The 21,327-nt window shown below is 32.5% G+C and overlaps 1 non-coding gene across 1 annotated transcript; it reads right to left on the bottom strand.

Annotated features, from left to right (window-relative positions):
- Positions 1 to 6,992: 6,992 nt before the first annotated feature.
- Positions 6,993 to 7,065, bottom strand: TRNAF-GAA (transfer RNA phenylalanine (anticodon GAA)). The gene has a single exon. It is a non-coding gene; the product is annotated as a tRNA-Phe (tRNA).
- Between the last annotated feature and the right edge of the window lie 14,262 nt (positions 7,066 to 21,327).

The following is a 21,327-nucleotide window of genomic DNA, read 5'->3' as shown; positions in this document are numbered from 1 at the left end:
CCTAGGTAAATTGCGTTCACGTTGGTCTGTTCGAAGTTGTCGACGTTTTTCCCCATGGTGCAGTCACAATTCGAGATTTATGTAATGGACACTAGTTCAAAGTCAATGGACAGAGATGAAACACTATTTTGGAAATAAAAATCAAGAGCAGGCAGAGACCATTAATTTGGTCCAAACATCTTAAATTTTAAATTTATTATTTCGAGATTTCATCTTATTTTATTCTTGTTTTGTAAAGCTTGTTTTTTCCCCTTTTTGTAGACTAATAAGGTACCAATGTCGACACAACAAGAATTGGTTGTCAACACATTCTGTACCATTGTGTTACTATTAATCAGAATTAAGGAACTTTAATCTTCACCGTTGGATCAAAACCAACCCAGCCGTTTGATCCGTTTGAGCAGGCACAATTCTTAATAGACACTACTCTTCCCGCTAGTTTTGTACCTCTCCACAAAACATCACGACTCTACATATTCCTCTTTCACCCCTATAAAATCTACACCATTCTGCCGACTACAAAATATCCAATCAACCATTTTTATTATTTTTCCTCACTCAAGATCCCATATTTTCCACTTAAAATCATCTTTCCTCCACATAAGATGGCAAGAACAAAAGTTTTGACCAAGAAAGCCAACAGACTTACTGAAGAACATACGTCTTCCGGCACCGCAGTTCACGAGTCAGAACCCCCTAGGCCAATGCAGAAAAAGGAACCAGTAATTTTTTTGAATAAAGTGGCAAGGGAATGATTTCAAGATAATATATTGCGCCAAAATTTTCACCCCGAACAAGGCATTTCCCTATCGCAACAACAGGAGTTGGGAAAACAAATTCGCCGAACCATTTCTAAACTGAAATGGGGAAATTTCTGCGTACACCTTGGAAGCTATTCCCCTTACCTGGTACGTGAATTCAATGCCAACCTCTATGACCAAGATTTAGAGTTTATTTTTGTTTGTGAAGGTCTACTCCCATAGGATGCCAACACAATCAATGAGCTGTATAACATTACTGTCGATGTCGATGAACACTCCAATTTCTTTGTGAAAGTGACGGATGAGAAAAGGGACCTGCTCGTACAGGATTTGTGTATTGAAGGAACACAGTGGACAGGGTTGCATCCAAAGAATTTTACAATGCATCGCCATTTTTTAACATTGCACAACAAAATATGGTTTCACTTTGTTAACTGCAGACTACTGCTGTCTACCCACAGCACCATCGTCAACCTTGACAGAATGTGTCTGATACATTTCATTATCAAGGGTAGAAAATTTGATGTAGGCACAATTATCCATCGAGAAATTACTAAATGTGCCACTTAGCAGACCGGTATTTTGGTTTTCCCATCATTGGTAATGTCACTATGTCGACAGAAAGGTATTGTGCCTTGGGAAGATAAAGAAATCATGGAGAATAAGGGTCCAATTAATGAAGCTTCTGTCGAGAGGATGACTCGTGGTATAGAAACTAAAAAAGGCAGGAACCTGCAAGACAAAGAAGGGCAAAGCCAAAGCCGACAGTAAAGGAACAACCCTGCATACAGAGACATCCTTATGGCGCAAGATGAAAGATGTTGAGAAAATGGTTACTTCCATCAACAATAGGCAAATAAAACTTGTCGCTACAATTGAGGACATGGAGAACTCTCAGAATCTATTTTATGCTTATACTAAAGCTTGGAACAATTCCATTGTTGCCACATTAAGCCAATTGAGCCCATCTCCAATACCAGACTTCCCAATGTTTCCACTAATCATTAGAAACTATGAGCATTCATCTATGATTGACGACTTTGAAGACCGAGACCGATCGGTGGCATCTTTTCCCATCGTGTAAGTCTCCGATAATAACAAAGATGAAGAATTTAGGGACATTGAGGAATGTCTGCGCAAGATTGATAGCTTGTTCGGGGATGGTATTTTTGCTTATCAAGAGGACACTATTCTTGAGAAAGAAATTGTTGCTACCGAAGACGAAGTTTTTGTCGAAGCAAAAGTTGTTGCTAAAGAAGAAAAAGTTGCTAAAAATGAGAAAGTAAAAAGCAGAGGAAAATTTTGTTGAGAAGGTTGTCACCGCACCCGGATCTGTGGGTGCAAATCTTGATCATTTGGAGCAAACTAGAGTGAGACCGGTGGAAGTTGTTGGGGTCACCAATGAGGGGCAATGTAATTCATGGGCAATAGTGGTCTACACTGGACCACTCAAAGTGGCTTCTCCTACACAAACAACAGCCGATGATGTCGGGGCTGAGCCAGGAACTGAGGAGCAATCTGAAAGCTGCGTAAAGCCCAACGAAAAGAAAATGAAGCTCTCTAATGATAAAAAACAAAAGAAGGAAGAGAAAAAAAGGAGAAAGAAAGCATCATGCAGCCACATCAACGATTACGGATAACTGAGTTAGTTTGTTTTAAGCTTTAGTTATAGTATTCATGCATTGCCTATAGCTGTAGGTTTTATTTTGATAAGTATACATTGTCATTGCATTTTCATTGTCATTATATATTCCTGTCAATGTATTGGGGACACTGCAATCTTTAAGTTTGGGGGAATTTATATAGAATAGGGAATATTCCCACATTTCAAATTTATTTTTTTTGAAGCATGCAAGGTTAATGCACAATTGTTCAAAATTTTTTTGTTACATTCGATGCTTAATTCTTGGATCATGTGAATTGTCAATGAATGAGTTGGATCAATTTGACTGAATGTTGTATCTTTAATACTTTGATGAATGATTTAGGCTGTATTAGTAATAAATGACTAGTAGTATTCCTTGAATCTTGAATGAAACTGCCTTCTACAGCTACTTATATATATAGTTATAAATAAGTGACACTCCAAAATGGGTGTATTGAGGAATGTTTAAAAGGGAACACTCCAATACAAGCGTTAGAAAAATGAATCTGGCCAAAAGTCGTCATTGCATGAGTATGTGTCGGCGCAATTACGTACTCTTGGGGGTTTGTTGCACCCTATCGTTACTTCTCAAGAACAAGGGTACAATAATACAACGATATCCCTTATTCCGTAAAAAAACTCATTCATATTTATAAATACTTAGTATTGTAAAATAAATGTTGTATTGGTAGATGGAATTTAGGATTTGAAGCATGATGCTGGCTTTGATAAAAGTGCAATCTTACTCATTCATGTTTATGTATTGTCGATGCAATATTCTTTCATCTGAATGTAACTCATTCATTGGGATTTTAGATGATTCAAGTCGTTAGAATGTTCATATTCCTTACCTAGTAATGTTTTGTTGCCTTGCTGGCTTCTATTTTACTTGAGGACAAGTAAAACTTCAAGTTTGGGGGTGTGATTGTAGTAGAAAGAACATATGTTTTCTCTCTACATATTGTTTAAATTGTTCCCATTTAGTTACCCTTGGCATACATTTTAGCATGCTTAGTTTAGTAAATTGCATTTTATAACTCAGTGAATCCTAGCCTATTTTATATTTAATTTTGCTATATTTCTGCACTAATGTCACTACATGAGTTAATTCCAAATTGTGTCCAGAATTGTCGCTGCAGTTGATAGATATCTGTAATGTCGCTGCATGAGTTAATTCTAGATGGCATTCAGAATTGTTACCGCAGTTGAAAACTGTATTATAAGAGTCAACCATAAGTGAGCTGTCCAGTCCGATGTAACTACCCTGTACAAACAAGGACAGAAGAATCCTGAGAGAATGACATATGTATTGTTGAGGAAAACATAAAAGGATAATGTGAGAAGAATGAGGAATTTTTGGTGGACCACCATTCTCTTACCCTATCTTGAAACTTACGGCAATGGTAGCTTGAGCCTCCCTTGGGTGAGACAACATGAAGATTGATGTAGCTCCACTCCTGATGAAGAGATCTAAGTGTAGAACAATGGGAAATGGATAGATTCAATCGGGTAGCCTAAGAATAGTATTCTCCATTCGATTCTTTCTCATTTCTTGAAAATGCTAGTGATTACTCTATGTTTTCTACTGTATGGAAGTACAATGAATGCTTTATTAAATGTTATCTTATTAAATCTTATTTTTGTTGTTTAATCTTGGGGGTTTGCATGTTCTAAACACGGAAGTGTTATTGCAGTCACTAACACTGGAAGGTGCAATGACAGTTTGAGCTAATAAGCTTTTCAGCGGAAGTTGAGTAAGGATAAAATGAATTTAGTCCACCTTTTCTTAATAGTGCCCTATTGCCATCATCGGATGGTGAGGTTAATGTGCATGGTTAAGTCTCAGATTAAACCAAAGAGTGGCATTTGGTAAGATATACATTAATTTTATTGCGTCGACAATCACTTATCTTTTATACTGTGTACTTAGTATACTGCTGAAGATTCATGTTGGGGACTCCAATTTATCCATAGCATACTTTATCTTATTGTTTTCGAGTTATTGCTTCGACAACTATACTCACAATTTACCTCATTTCTATCTAGTTATTCACCGACATTAATAGACAAAAGACAACCATCCATGTGTGATCGATATCCGATAGACTTACATTTGTCTATTATACTTGCATCGACAGTGTATGCTTGCACATTATTGCTGTGACGTTTACAGCCGATCAGAAATCTAACAGAAATTTTATTTCCCCAACCATCTATCCCGTAAACAATTTCCCTCCATACTCCAAAATTCATAAACAGGCAATCACATGCATATTATCACATAAACATAAGCCGAGTGGTTCAAGGCGTAGCATTGGAACTGCTATGTAGACTCTTGTTTACCGAGGGTTCGAATCCCTCTCTTTCCGCACCTTCACCTAATTCGCCAATGTAACTGACTACAATGTATCAAATAAGAACATATACTAAAGAATTAGACCCTTCTAAATACTACAAAGCGCGAATAAAAAAGCAAAGCAATTATCTTTTTCATTTATAAAGAATGAGGAGAGGCATGAGGATTCAGTTGTTCCAAAGTTTGAGGCTAGCTGAGAGCGCCCCTCTATTCTATTAAGATATTCCAGCTTGAATAAGAAGTCCCAAATCTTAGTCAGGGGGATATGACTGTTGCTGAGTACTATACTCAACTTAAGACCATATGGTCAGAGATCTATTTGATAGCCTAGATATTGTTATTCATGATATTGATCCGATTCGATGTCATTGAAATGTAAGTCATTGCATTGAATTTACAAGCGACAAATTTATCATCTCTATGGGATTAAATCCCGAGTTATTGCGAAGTAAAAAAAACAATGAAATTAGTTTTACTATATTTAATGAGTTGGCGTATTTGAGTCTTTCCTTTCTTTTTAACTATAGGCATCGGCACAGGCACAACATAAGCAAAGAGTGGACTGATAATTGGTTCAAAGCTAGAAATTATTTAAAATATGTTTCAAACAAAAGAAATTAATTTTTATCAAGTTTAAAGTAATAGATTTGATCATTTCTATAAATTGATTTAAGGGATTTGAAATTTCATTTCTCAATAATCTATGATTTTAATTAGAGGTGTTCATGGGCCGGGCTGGGCCCAAAAAAATTTTGGCCCGAGTCCTAGGCCCGGGCCGGCCCGGCCCAAAATATGGGCCTAGAATTTTGCCCAGGCCCGGCCCGTTTTTTAAATAAATACCAAAAATTTATTTTAAAAATTAAAACAAAAATTAAAAAAGTATTTTAAAAATATTTTAAAATTAAAAAAATTAAAAAAGTATTTTAAAAAAATTTTAAAATATAAAAAATTTAAAAAAAGTATTTTAAAATTAAAAATATAAAATATTTATTATATTCGGGTCGGGCCGGGCCCAGGCCAAAAAAGTGGTGCTCGAGGCCCGGCCCATTTTTTAATCGGGCCTTGTTTGTTTACCCAAGCCCATATTTTGGGCCTATATTTTTACCAAAACCCTCCCATATTTCGGGCAAACCGTCGGGCCGGGCCGGGCCGCCCGGCCCATGAGCACCTCTAATTTTAATATACTTTTTAAAATTACTCTTTGTTTTTTTATTTATGAATAGAACTATTCTTAGGCCCTGTCACCCAGCCCGGCTCAAAGGTCCGCCCGAAAGTGAGAAGGTTTGGGTAAAAATATAGGCCCAAAAAATAGACTTGGGCAAAAAATAAAACCCATTTAGAAAACGGGTCAGACCTAAGATAAGATTTTTTTTTGCCCGAATATGTGAAAAAAAAGTTTTTTTACTGTTTTCTTGCTTTTTTTACTGTTTTGATGTTATTTTCTTATTTTTTTCACTATTTTGCTACCATTTCACTATTATGTTGCTACTATTTTGTTATTATTGTTTGGATATTGTATAATTATTATTTTTTTTGTTAATTTTATTACTATTTTAGAGGCATTTGCTTGTTAAGTTGCACATATCTTAGTGTTATTTAAGTATACATATTTTTTAATTTATTTTTAATTTTTTTGGGAAATATTTATTTTAATATTTTTAGTATTTTTATGTATTATATTTTTAAAAAAATTATATAAAAAATTAATATGGGCCGATCGGGCTTGAATTGTAAAATTTTTATACTGGTGAGGCTTGTGTAAAATTTTAAGCCCATTTTTCGGGCCGAGTTTTAGTTGCATTTGCAAACAATAATTTCAATTTTTTATATGCTAAGACATTTCAAGTAGATTATAGATGACTTTTCATAGCATCGTGTTCTATGTATATTTATTTGAAATTATTTTAACAATAAATATTATTGTATTTTGTTGAATTTTATTATTTATATTTGGTCCCTAATATTTTATCCTAATTCTGTCCCTGTGTCCATTTTTTTTATTATATGTAGCTAAAGAGATTAAAGAATGTTTTTATTTAAACAAAAACCTTAACATATTAATTTTGTCCACGAATTTTAATGTTTCTTAATCATATTTTTGAGAATTAAAAATGTCAGAGAAAAAAGTTGATGCTGCGGGTTTTAAAAAATGGGCCCATTTTGGTGGAAAGCAAAAAGAAGTCCTAAAAGCATTAAACTTGGCTCAGCCGAAAGAACACATAACAAAATTTGCGGTGAGCGCGGATCGAACACGCGACCTTCAGATCTTCAGTCTGACGCTCTCCCAACTGAGCTATCCCCGCAAGCAACCACATTTCCAAAATACCTGTATTTATAATGTGTAGACAAATTTCCAATTAATTAATCGGTTGTGTTATAACATCCTTAAATATCTTAATTGACGTACATTTGTTGAAGGTATCTTAATTGATATGTTTTATTTGGTAACGAAATAAATTAATATATATTTATATTATATACAAAACCGATTAAATATATATTAAAATATGTTTGGACGAAAGATTTGGTGGAAGAATTTCATTTTTATTAAGGTTTTTTAAATATTTTTTAAAAAAATAATTAATTTTTTAAGTAAAATAATGAAGAAATGTTCCTATTCAAATTCCACCTAAAAAATGTTCTTTTAGAAAATAGTCATAATCTTATTTCATTTAGAGTGCATTTGGATGTTGAATTTTCAACTTTTAGAGATTTTTAAAATGTTAATATTTTAGATATCATTAAATGAAATAAAATTATGAAGAACTTAAAAATAACACCTCTTGAGGTGAAATTTGAAAAAAGGGATTGAACTACTCAAATACCATGTTGAAATTCCTCACAAATTTTATAATTCTCCATTATTTTTAATCAAATAGTGAAGATTCTCTGGGATAAATAGTAAAATTTTCAGACATGAACAGTGAAGATTCCCTGAAAAAAAGTTAAATTCTCTGTAGAAAGAAAAAAGTTTGTAACCAAAAAGTGGCAATTATGTAGCTTTGAGAATGATGTAAGGGATAAGATCCCCCAAACAAAGATGTTGTAAAGAAGCAAGAGCCCTCTATAAAAGAATCAGCTTTGTAATAAAGGCAGGACTTCAAACACTCAATACAGAGATCAAAAGTTTTTCTCTGAATTTTTCTAGCTTTCACAATTTAAGTTTTCAAAAATTTAAATTTAAATTTAAAACAAATCAAATTTAACCTTTTAAATTATTATTTCCAATATTTATATACGCTTCTCATCCATCCGATCCTCAGATCCGGATTAAAAATAAATATTTAAATTTTAAAATAGAGAACATAACTTAAAATGCTTTTTTAGAAAATATTATGTAAGGTCATTGATTATTATTTATTTACTTGAAAAATTAATTTTTTTAGAAATATTTATAAAAAGATTTTTGGAACTTTACTAAATAATGTCCAAAATCTATAAAAAAATAATGCTTAATTTCTCTAAATGAAGTCCAACAATTCTAAACCTAAAATTAATATGAGAAAATCAAGAATCGAACTGATTATCATGGACGATTTGGAAAAGTAAAAAAAGGCATGACCAAATCAAACTCACCATTAGTCGCGCCTTTTAAAATATTAGCATATTAGAAACAATCCAAAATTTTAAAATTGAGAGTGTTGAAAAAATAATTGCAAGTAAATTTAGCATAGGCAGAAGCAATGCTTAAGAGCGGTGCCAATTGTTTCAGGCACTAAGCATGAACAATGTAGAAAAATAGTAAATACTCGATATGTTTGTGTGGTTCGGTTTCCCTATATCTGAACAAAATCTTCAAAAAGGTTCAAGCAAAGAACTAAGATAGTTTGGTCAAACATGCCTACAAATAAAGTAAGTTATGAATTTGAGCAATGCCAAACACCAGTGAGCATTGCTCTTTGGCACTCTTCATAAATTGTCTCAACAAAAAATTTTCATCCAAAAACATCCTTAAAAATCTCAAGAGATACATGCATTGACAGGTTTCGTACATTTGTCATGTTTTGAAAAAGATAAATTTTTTATGTGTAGTTACATTTTTTATGGAGAACTTTTAAATTTGATATAAGTAACATTAATAATTCTTAAAGGAATTAACCCACAAATTAATACCTAAACTATATCATTTTTCTCAAGTTGGTAGCTAAACTATTTTTTTCATTACCCATTTGTCATGATGAAAGCATGTTTAGAGATAGTTTGCTTGACCTTGGATCATGAAACGGTTGGGAAATGATAAAACCTGGATGAAATGATTGGTATATGTGTTAGGCCTTGTTTAGCATTTCTTAAAAAAACACTTTTGGCTTGAAAAGTATTTTTGGAAGAAAAGTTTTACTAAACAAGCTGTTTTTGATTAAAATTTCTCAATTTTAAAAAGTACTTTTGAAAAGAAGAGTTAAATTTTTTAGTTTTTCCTCTACCAAAAACACTTTTTTGTGTTTAATTACTTTTTCGCCTCTTCAACAACATGGTACTTTCCCCTTTTAAAATCATTAATTAAAAATAAATTTTTTAAATAATACAAATGTGTTAATATCTAATTTAAATAATACAAATGTATTAATATCTAATTATTTAAAATATAGATTATATATTCTAATTAAATTTTATAAATAATTAATATTTATTGCTTAAAATATTTAAAATTTATATTTCATATATTAAAATATTAACAACAAATTATAATAAATTATTTTGTATATTCTTACTAATATAATAATATTAACTAGTTTGAACATTATTTAAATACATATTTGTTACTTGATAATACCATGTCTAGAATGGATATTTTATTTCTCAAGAGCACTTTTTGACAACAATGCTAAACATTCAAATATTAAACCAAACTTTATAAAAGTACTTTTCAAAGCACTTTTCCACAGCACTTTTTAAAAGCATTTTTCAAAAGCAACACTAAACTAGCCCTTAGTTGATAGTTGTGATATATGCATTTATGGTATAAAGTTGTTTCATTGATATGGTAAGTTTTGAATATGTACCAAGGTAATTATATGATTGAGATATATGTTTGATCAATTTTGGTAAGAGTTAAAGCATGTTTTTGGGCTTGTTAAAAGGTAAGCTTTGGAAAGTATTGTTGGTATAATGCATAACGATGATATATGCTTGTATGTATGATTGAGTTTTATGTTTTGGGTTTGGTTGTAATGGTGCCCAAATGACATATTGGTTAGGTACTATTAGGATGTAATATATCATGTTTTGGATTGAGTTTATGAAGTGATTTAGGCAAGATATAATGTACTTAAACTTGTGCTTTGGTAATGTGTAAGGGTTTGGATTGCATCAATTGAAAAATGGTCATTTTGATGTCACATGGTTTGCCACACGGTCGTGTGTCACACACGGTTGGTTGACACAGCCGTGTGCCACTAGTGAATTAGGTGTAGGATGCTTGACACGGTCTCAGTCTCTGTAACAGTCCGATTTCTAGTGGTGTTGGAAATAGTGGTTTCGGAACCATAATTCTGACGTGTCGGCCCGTAAATATTAATTATTTAATATTTATGAAGTAATTAGTGTCATATTAAAATTTGGTTAAGAAATTTTGATGTTTGATAGATCAGTTAAATAAAAATGACTAAATTATAAAAACTGTAAAAGTTAATCAGTATTGATTATTATTAGTTAACAGGTTTAAATAATTAAGTGGGAGGATCTTAATGGCAATTATACCATGAATTGTCATGGTGGACGGCATTAGGTAAATTTGGTAATAAAATTTTAGTTAAAATAATGTTAAAATAAAAAGAATAAAAGTGTAAAACATAAACAAAAAAAGTATCATCTTCTTTCCTTTTACCCTGTTTCCACGAACCACCATTCTCAAGCTTTTGAAGCTTCGGTTTTGATTTTTGTTATTTCATGTAAGTTCATTTCTCACCCCTTTTTCATGAATTTTATATTTTTGAGACCGTTTTAGCTTAATCTAGTTAACTCGGGGGGTTAATTTGTGAAATTGTTAAATGTTTTGGAAGATGTCATTGATGATTTTGATGTGTTTTTTTTTAAGTTAAATGATAGATTATTAAGCTTGGTTGTTAAATAAAATTATTTTGTAAAGTAAATTTGTATAGTTTTGAGTTTAGGGATTAAATAGATAAAATGTGAAATCGGAAAGGATTTTATTGAAAATTTTTAGAATTTAGGGGTTGTTTATATAGGGTTGAATGTTTGGAAAAAAATCGGGTATATAAAGTAATTGTGAAAATAGGCTCGTTTTAATATTAGGGATTAAGATGATTAAAGTGTAAAAGTTTGGGGCAATTGTGAAAAATGGTAAATAGGAAGAAATATGTACTAAATTGAATATTATATGAAATTGAAGCTAATAAATTGAAACAAACTATTTTATAGATCAAGATCAAGTTGATAATTGAGGAAAAGGGAAAGTTGTTGATTAGTCCTTGAACTTTTACTAACTCTACAGTTTACCCTTGATAAGTTCGTACGGTTTAGTTTAATATAAATTGAAATGTTATATTGATATTGTATTGTTGTTATTGGATATTTTAGATACAATTGAATTGTCATAATTTGATGTGAGTCGAGAAAGTAAATGATTGAAATATTGTTAATACTATGATATATCGAGCTTGGATGAATAAAGGATAAGATACAATTGGCATGTTAATAGGTTTTATTACATGCAATATGGGTTTTGGTTTGTGATAAGATGGTGATTATTGACTTGTTACTGTCCACTAAATATACCAAAGTTCAGCATTTGTTGCGGACTATCGTGTTATATTTACAGTGATTCTGGTGTGTTATTGGGGGCGGATATAAAGCCTAAGGGCTAGGCACTTGGCTCCCAAGTGTGTTCTCAGTTGGTTTAGCTTGTTTGAGTGTTCTGGTGTGTTCCAGATGGTTAACCACATATTCGAATCTATTTACACCGTTCATCGAGCAGGTTTCCAATGGTTATATGATGAGTTATTAAATCTTATAAGTGTTTACATGGTCTTTTGAATGTATATCGTAGCTTGGTATTGAGTGATCTCATGTGATTGAATATATTTTGCAACTTGTATATGTATGTGTATAAACTCACCTATTGAGTGACCGTGATAGACAAGATTTATTATTTGTTAATCTTATTAATGAAATAGTTATGTTTATACAGTAAGTTTTATTATTTCAACCGTTGAACTTACTAAGCTCTATTGAAGCTCACTCGTGTCATTTTTCATGTTCCTTGTAGATAACTTTTTGTGGAGTGGGGCGATATCAACTTGAAGATCACACTATCCAGATACATTTTGGTAGATTTTGATACATTTATTTTGGGTTATAAGACCCGTAATAGGTGTGTTTTGTATATGTTTTGAATACTTATTCCATGTGTTATATATGAAATTGATAAAAAAAAGATGCTTAAGCTTGGTATTAGTTTGCTTGTGTATGTGCCTTTAATCTTAGTGTGAATATGTTCATATAAGTTGTTTTGATCATTTGATATAAACCTTAAGTAAGTGTTTAAATCATGGTATGAATAAATAAGAAGAAATGGTAAGTTTGGCATGAGTTTTATGTATGAACTTATGAACTTGAATGCAAATTAGTTTGGTGTGATATGTGAATTGAGGTTGATAATTGAATTGTGGTGTCAATGAGGACACATTGATTAGGCACTGAAGTTAAATGTTTTGGCATGTTTTAGGCTTGTTTGAATGTGTTTTTAAAGTATGGAGATGATTGATTTTGATTTGGCTAGGTACCTAAGTGCTGGATGAAAGTTTGCCTCGTTTTGGAAGCTTTTTAAGGTGTACACAGCCTGGGACACAGGCTGCCACATGGCCGTGCATACACGGCCTGGCCACATGGTTGTGTGCCTTATTAATTTTAGGTGCAAGATTTTTCACACGGTCACAATTAGTTACATTGTCTGAGCACATGGGCGTGTGGGGTAGCCACATGACCATGTTTGAGGCCACACAAGTTGGTCTCTTTCACAAGGCCGTGTGACCCATGTTTCCATTTTTTTTTAAAATTTTTCATGTTTTTCTGTTTTGATTCAAATTAGTCCCTGGTTATTTCTAAATTATTTTCAGGGCCCCGTAAACTCGATTTTAGGCCTATAAATATATGAATAATATTTAGTTTTTGTTATTGATATTTAAATTAATATACAAATATTTTAATGATGTTAAATGTTTCAATATGTCTCGTAATACTTCGTAACCTTCATCCAACGATGGAGACGGGTTCAGGGGTGTTACAGTATCTCACACGACCCAGCCACAAGGCCGTGTGAATGTTTGCAAAACTTTATAATTAGGTCCACACGGTCACAATTTGTTACACGGTCATGTGACCCTGCATTACATGGCATCAACCTTTCACACGATTTGAAGACACGACTGTGTCGTTCATCTTCACACGACCTCAGCTTATTACACAGCCTAGCCACACGGCCGTGTGATCCCTATTTTGCATTTTTGCCTTACTTTATTAAAAATTTTCAAATTAGGCGCTGCTTCTAAATTGTTTTATAGATTTCGTAAGCTCGATTTAAGCTTTGTATTGCAAGTATAACATGTTTAACTGAATGTTCGATGATTAATAAATGGTTTAATAAGTTATGAATTGAAATAACATCATTTTGTTTTTTATTTACTGTAGTATCTCATAACTCTAATCCGATGACATATACGAGTGAGACCCTTCTTAGTTCTAAATTGTTTTAAAGCTTTTGTAAGCTCGATTTAAGCTCGGTCTTGCATGTATAACATGTTTAAATGAATGTTTGATGATTAATGAATTTTTTAATAAGTTTTGAAATGAAATAGCATGCTTCTATTTTTGTTATTTACTGTAGCATCTCATAACCCTAATTTGATGATGGAGACAGGTGAGAGGTGCTACACCACATATGATGACGGCTGACCTATACTGACCCTACCACCTGGTTGGCTACATGCATAGGCCTACCCTCCATATTCTCGGCTATGTGGCACTGCCAAACAAAGGGCAATCCTTTCATAAATACCCCATAACACGAGTAGCAAAAAACCTTTTCCTTCTTTCCATCCAAGAAAACCTTAAGCATTAGCATCCCTGTCCATTTCATCCTCATTTCTCTTTTGCTTAAATCTTCTCAATTTTGGCTCTTTATCTATCATAGGTGAACGATCATCTCCACCACCTTCTCCTCCTTGCTGAAGTCTTGTATTAATAATGGGTAAGGTGAGTATAGATCGAACCACCATGACTCATTCTTCCACTAATGTCCTTGAAAATGTTGCAAACCAAACCCCAAAACTCCTTTAAACCCAAACGCAAACTCAACAGTCTCAAGTCACTCAACAACTACTATTCAACCCTAACCAAGAACGAGATATCCAACACCAATCTCAACCTTCATCAAGTACCTCCTTTGCTATCTCATGATACCCATACTTATCCACTATATTGCCAATTTCCTCCTTTTCCTTAATGGTATGCCTAACCTTCCCAGGGCAACACTAATGTCCCTCCTAACGAGCAAACCTCATAAAACCCCAACTCAGCTATTAATAGTTTACAAAGATGTAAGAGAAAATGAGGCTCCTTGAACCCAACTTTCAGAGTAGCAATAACTCTACTAAGAACAATAGGAGTGCCAACGCTTGTTAGAAAAAAAAATTGTGGGAATAAGTAAATCATTGAGGAGCTCAAATTTAGTATAGACTCTACTAGAGCCAACCATCCATTTTAAAAAGAGGAAATTTCCCAATCCTTCCTCCAAGGACAGAGAAACCAACAACCACTAAATGATCGCCAATGCCAACCTCAAGATAACCTCATCCACAGATTCTCAAGATAAGAGTCCGCGTGACCAATATGATTCCTTGGATGAGAAAATGAAGTACTTAAGAGAGAGTTGCTACAGAAACTCTGAAGTGTCTATTAATAGACAACTTTGCAAAAAAAAAAGATTGGTTTTGTGAAGTTTTGATTGTTTCAGGTTATGTGCCAATTTAGGTTAGGAGCAACTCGACTCCAAGTTAAATGAGTTTAAGTTTGTTGATCTAAATGAATTAGATTTGAATTAATATTGATTGAATGAGATTTTTTAAATTCTAATAAAAGTTAAAAAATTCCTTATAGCACTTGTAATGCCTAATTTTTACCCGACCTACATGAAGCAAATAAATAATCCTTTTACAATAAACTGGGCCCAAAACCCAAGCCCAAAATACAAGAATAGTGGCCCAAATTACAATGGCCCAAAACAGATGAAAAACCCTAGGGTTTCTAAGCTTCAGCCACCGCAACTCCAATCTTCCACACAGGCCGAATCTTCTCGCGATCTTCACCTTCACGACAAGGAAAGAAACAAAATGGAAAGAAAATCAAAGGTTGAGAATCAAATCCAACAGATTTACTTTCTATACAAAATGGAAAGAAAATCAAAGGTTGAGAATCAAATCCAACAGATTTACTTTCTATGTTGTTATTTTTATTATAAAAAAGCCATTAAGAACATTGTAAAGGGGGATCGGATTTTTTTTGAAAAACAAAAATAAAAAAAAAGAACTATTATTCACAACAAAATCCCGAGAGTCTAATACGAAGAGCAAATCGATTTAAGGTTAGTACTTGTAACTTTGATTTATTTTTCTGCTGTTATATTTATTATTATTTTTAAAGCGAATAAAATAAAGTAAAAGGAAAGAAAAGGAAATACCTGGAGAAGCCTATAGATCCGTGTGAGAAGGAACCAAAAAGCCCTTTAGGGTGAGGTTCCGACCACCGTTTGCGGTGGGATCGCGACGGAGGCGCGGTGATGTAGGAGCTAAGGCCGAAACCCTAGCAGAGGAATCAAGCTTTTTTATTTTCCTTCTGCTACAAATGTTTTTTTGGGGAAAAGTTGGTTTAAATAGTGGTACTAAACGGTACCGTTTTGGAGAGCTCACCTGACGCCCAAAACGGCGTCGTTCTTGGAGCCGGCCCGAATCCAATCCGACCCGAACCCAAGATCCGCGTGTTTTTATGCGGAGGGGAAAATTGTACTTTTAGCCCCTCCGCCTTTTAATATATTTCCAATTAAGTTTTTTTTTATTTTTTAATTTAGCCTTTTAATTTATTTTAAATTACTATTTGGTCCAATTTGAACGGCGCCGTTTTAGAGGAGAAGGGAGAAATTTCCTTTCCAGCCCCTCTATGTAATTCACGTGTTCAATTTAGTCCTTTGGGCTTTATTTATTCGCGGATTTACCCCAAATTTTTCATATTCAGTTCAATTTAGTTTTTTTTATTTTATTATTTTTTAAAATTAATTAACTTCAATAATGTAATTATTTTTTATTTTTTTATCTGTAATTATTTTTTTATTTATATATATATGTATATTTGTTGTTTTTATATACATATTTATTTTTTTATAAGTAATGTTTTTTTATATTCATATATATACACATATATTTATTTTTATCTTGTAATTATTTAATATTTTTTACATATTTTTATGTACACTTATATATTTAGTTTTTAAGAAAATATTCTTTTATATCAATAAATACGTATATATATTATTTTATTTCTAAAAATGTCTAAATACTTATTCATATTTTTAACACATATTTTATATGTATATGCTTATTTTTTTATAAATACATTATATATTTTTTTATAATCCAAAGATTTATATGTAAATTCATATGTAGGCCTCTATTCTTTATAATTTTAATGTATATATTATATGCTTTCTATTCTTTATTTATTTTGTTTTCTTTGCTCGCTATTTATTTATGTTTACACTCATGTATTTTTTTTATTTTGCTCATTTATTTGATATTTTATATGTCATAGTTATTTTTAGGGCTGTGCATTATTCGGTTAAAACCGAATTTTTTCGGTTAACCGACCGAGTTCGGTTAATCGGTCGGTTAACCGAAAAAATTCGGTCGGGGGTCGGTTAAGGTTTTTTGATTTGTTCGGTTAACGGTTAAATCGGTTCGAAACGGGTCGGTTAACCGAACAAATTCGGGTAAACCGAATTTACAGTTTAAGGGAGTTGGGCCGAATAGGACAGCCCAAATGTAAGTATTCAACAGCCATAGGCCCTAGCCCAAGAAGGGTAGAACTTGGCCTGCTGTGTGCTGTCCATTAGACCATTACCGTTTGGTCCATTTCTCAGTAGCAGAGTGAGCAAACACCCCTAACAACACCCCTATTCACAACACACCTCTAGCTCTCCTCCCTAATTTCACAAATTTCACAAATTTCACTTTCACACTCACACTGTCACAAACACAGTCCCAACAACACCCATAGCCCTAAATCTCAGTCTAAGTCTTAACTCTTAACACCCAACACCCAACAAACACTCAATAGTAGAATCGGGAGTCGCCGAGTCACCAAGTCGCCGAAGTCGCCGAGTACCAGGTTTGCTTTCTTCTAACTTCTTACCTCTTCGCTTCATCTTAACCAATGCTATCCATGGTTGCTGACTTGCTGTCTTCTTTTGTACATATGAAATTTTAATATATATATTAGATTTTACAAGCAGCTATGTAAAAAAAACCCTAAACAGTAAAAATGGTAAACGTACATGAAAATTGAAATCATGGGGAGTGAGGCAGTGAGCAATGAAATGAAATATATAGAATTGCTTTTTCAGTTTTTCTGTGGTGGATTGAATAATGAATAGAGTCATGACCATTTCTTCTTGGGCCTTTTTTCATCATTATAATATCAGGGCCATAGGAAATTTTTACTAATATTATAATTTTCATCATTACCCATTTCCAACATTCAATTTAGCTTGTTCTTTTCATGGCGAATTGTGCTGTTTGTATTTCGATTGAACTAATAAAAAGCTTTTCTATTGCTATTCGAGTTTTTAATGAAATTCTTTTAATAGTTGTTGACTAGATACAGTTAAATAGACATTATCTATTGTCTAATTCTGATTTTAATATTATTTCGTAATTAATAATTATTATTTTTGTTATAAAAAATATCTAATTAAAAAACCACCAATTTGGAATTTAAATAATTCAAAGTCTTTACGTCATTTCTATTTGATTTAGTGACAACATCTATGACTATGCTATTCATTTTTAGAAATTGAAAAACAGAAGGCCAAAAAGCATTAGAATTGTTTGATCTACAATATAGCATTTTTTTAATATTTTACCAATTAATATCTTAAATAATTTTAAACTTAATGGTATATATTTATATATGGAAGGATAATTATATATAAAGAATTTGATTAAATTAGTGTAAAAAATATTTTTTTGAGAATATTTCTATTTTTTATGTTTTATATAAAATATAAATGTATGGTAGAAATTAAACTCAAAATACCATAACATACCATTCACTCATCAATTTTCTCATTTCGATCAAAGACATGTTTAATTAAAATATAAATTGAATGTTGAAAATACCAAACTTGGTCTAATACCTAATTTCATTGGTAGCAGTAGGCAGTAACAATCAATGAACATCACCGACAAGCAAAATATGGAAATTTCAGCACCATGATCTTAACTTGGTACATGCGAACAACATATATGATATATCTAGAAACCATAACATAAATTTAATAATTTTAGTGTTTTGATATCTTAACTAAACTTGTATATGTTTGATACTTTAATTATTCATCTAAACCTTAATTTTGTAATGGGTTAAACTAAACTTGTATATGCTGCTCTTGATCTTGCAGAATGTCAACCGAACCAACATCTATTGAGGGTAGTGTTACACCTCCTACTTCGATAGATTCTGAAAATTCGGGAGTTGGAGCTTCAATCCAAACAAAGGGGACTACTGGGAAAAGAAAAGCCCCTCCTCAAAGGTCAGAAGTTTGGTCTCACTTCACTAAGTTTATTAATAGTGAGGGTGTAAGTAAGGCTAAATGTAATTATTGTGAAAAGGAATTTTGTTGTGATATGAAAAAAAATGGTACGGGGTCATTGAAATATCATATTGGTTCATGTAAGAAAAATCCTAGTAATGTTGTTGACACTAGTCAAGGACAACTAGTTTTACCTAGAAAGGGAGTGAAGGGGGGGAAGGGAATATTTCAACTTGGAGATTTGATCAAGAAGCATGTAGGAAAGGATTAGCACAAATGATTTTGATTGATGAATTACCTTTCAAGTTTGTTGAAAGTGAAGGTTTTAAGAAATTTATGTTTGTGGCATGTCCTAGGTTTCATATTCCTTCACGAACTACTATGACTAGGGATGTTTATCAATTGTATCTAGATGAAAGGGTCAAGATAAAACAACTTCTGAGAAGTTCTTGTTCTAGAGTTTGCTTAACTACTGATACATGGACATCTTTGCAAAGAGTTAATTATTTGTGTCTCACTGCTCACTTTATTGATAACGATTGGAAATTGAATAAAAAGATTTTAAACTTTTGTCCAATTTCTAGTCATAAGGGTGAGTCCATTGGGATGGTGATTGAGAAATGCTTGTTGAATTGGGGGATTGATAAGTTGTTTACTGTTACTGTTGATAATGCAAGTTCAAATGATGTTGCTATTGGTTATTTGAGAAAGAAATTTAACCCTCGAGGGGGTTTAGTTCAAAATGGTAAATATCTTCATATGAGATGCATGGCACACATTGTGAATTTGATTGTTGTTGAAGGCTTAAAGGAAATGAATAAATCTGTTGAACGTGTTAGGGGGGCTGTTAGATATGTGAGACAATCTCCAGCTAGATTACAAAAGTTTAAGGAGTGTGTTGTGGTGGAAAAGATAGAGTGCAAGAAGATGTTGTGTCTTGATGTTTGTACTAGGTGGAACTCGACCTACTTAATGTTAGACACTGCTCAGAACTTTGAGAGAGCTTTTGAGAGATTTGAGGAGCAAGATACAAATTTTAGGGCTGAACTTGAAAGGGGAGAGGGTTGGCCTAGTGTGGATGATTGGGATAATGTTAGAAACTTGAGGGATTTCTTGGAACACTTTTATGAAGTCACTTTGCGTATATCTGGCACTTCATATGTCACGTCCAATAATTTTTTGATGAGCTTTCCGAAATTGATATTCTTTTACGTGATGCTCAGTTAAATAGTAATATTGATTTCAATGTTATGGCCATCAAGATGAAAGAGAAGTATGATAAGTATTGGGGTGATATTGATAAGATGAATTTGCTTATGTTTGTTGCTTGTGTTTTAGATCCTAGACAAAAACTAAAGTATCTTGAATTTGCACTTAGTGAAATGTCTAGTTCTGAAAAAGCTTGTGAAATGATGCAAAAGTTGAAGGAATCTTTGTATGAATTGTTTGATGAGTATAAGCCTCCACTCCATAGTACTTGTAGCCAATCGAGTGTGTCAACACATGTTTCTATTGGTGAACCACAACAAAAAATGAAAAGGCGAATGTAAGCTTTGTATAAAAAGCGTGAGTTGGAAATTTGTGGTGAGGATAAAACATCTTAGTTGGATAAGTATCTAGCTGAGGCTAATGAAGAATTTGTTGAAGATTTTGATATTTTATTGTGGTGGAAAGTGAACAGCCCTAGATTTCCCACTCTTTCAAAAATTGCCAGAGATGTGTTAGCTATACCGGTTTCTACGGTTGCTTCAGAGTCTGCATTTAGCACCGGAGGACGTGTGCTTGATCAATATAGGAGTTCTTTAACTCCTAAAATTGTACAAGCTCTTGTGTGTACTCAAGATTGGATTCGAAGATCATCATCACAAGAAGACATAAAAAAGATTGAAGAACAAATCCAAGAGCTTGACAAGATTGAAAATGGTATGTTTATTGTTTTATTTTAATAGTTTCAATTTTTTTACCATATCACTCTTACTTATTTAATTGATTCAATGTTTAGACATTTCTTGGAATGCATTAGAGCCTACCCTAGATTCATGAGCTTTCGTGAGTTATAGGGTATGCTTACTACTATCTTATTCTTGTTGATTTATAATCTATTCGTTTGTTTATATTATTTGAGTTTTTTAAATGCGTATATTTCTATTATATGCTAAATTTTTGCTCATGGTTTTTTTTAGGTTTAATGCAAATGGAGATATTTTGGAGAGATGAAATGAATATATTTTGGAAAGATGAAATGGATATAAATGGAGAATGTTAAAAACATACATTTCAATTATGTTTTAATTCAAGACTTGTGTAATATTTTTAATTATGTAGTGATTCAAAGACTTATGTAATATTTTTAATTATGTAGTGATTCAAAGATTTATGTAATGTTTTTAATTATGTAGTGATTTAATTCGGGTAATTCGGGTAATTTTCGGGTAATTTTCGGGTAATTCGGGTAATTTGGGTAATTTTCGGGTAATTCGGGTAATTCGGGTAAGTCGGGTAATTCGGGTAAGTCGGGTAATTCGGGTAATTCGGGTAATTTTTAACCAAAAATGAATAACACATATTTTTCGGTTAACCGACCTTATTAACCGAAAAAAAATTCGGTTCGGTTAATTATTTTTAAAAAAATTCGGTTCGGTTAACGGTTAAAAAATTTGAGAGGTCGGTTAATTCGGTTACAAGAATTTCGGGTCGGTTAACCGACTGAACACCCCTAGTTATTTTTGCTTTTGTATTAATTTAG

This window comes from Gossypium hirsutum, chromosome D13 (assembly GCF_007990345.1).
Source record: "Gossypium hirsutum isolate 1008001.06 chromosome D13, Gossypium_hirsutum_v2.1, whole genome shotgun sequence".
NCBI lineage: Eukaryota > Viridiplantae > Streptophyta > Magnoliopsida > Malvales > Malvaceae > Gossypium > Gossypium hirsutum.
The sequence above is the reverse complement of the archived record's forward strand: the minus strand, read 5'-3'. Positions and strand labels throughout refer to the sequence as shown.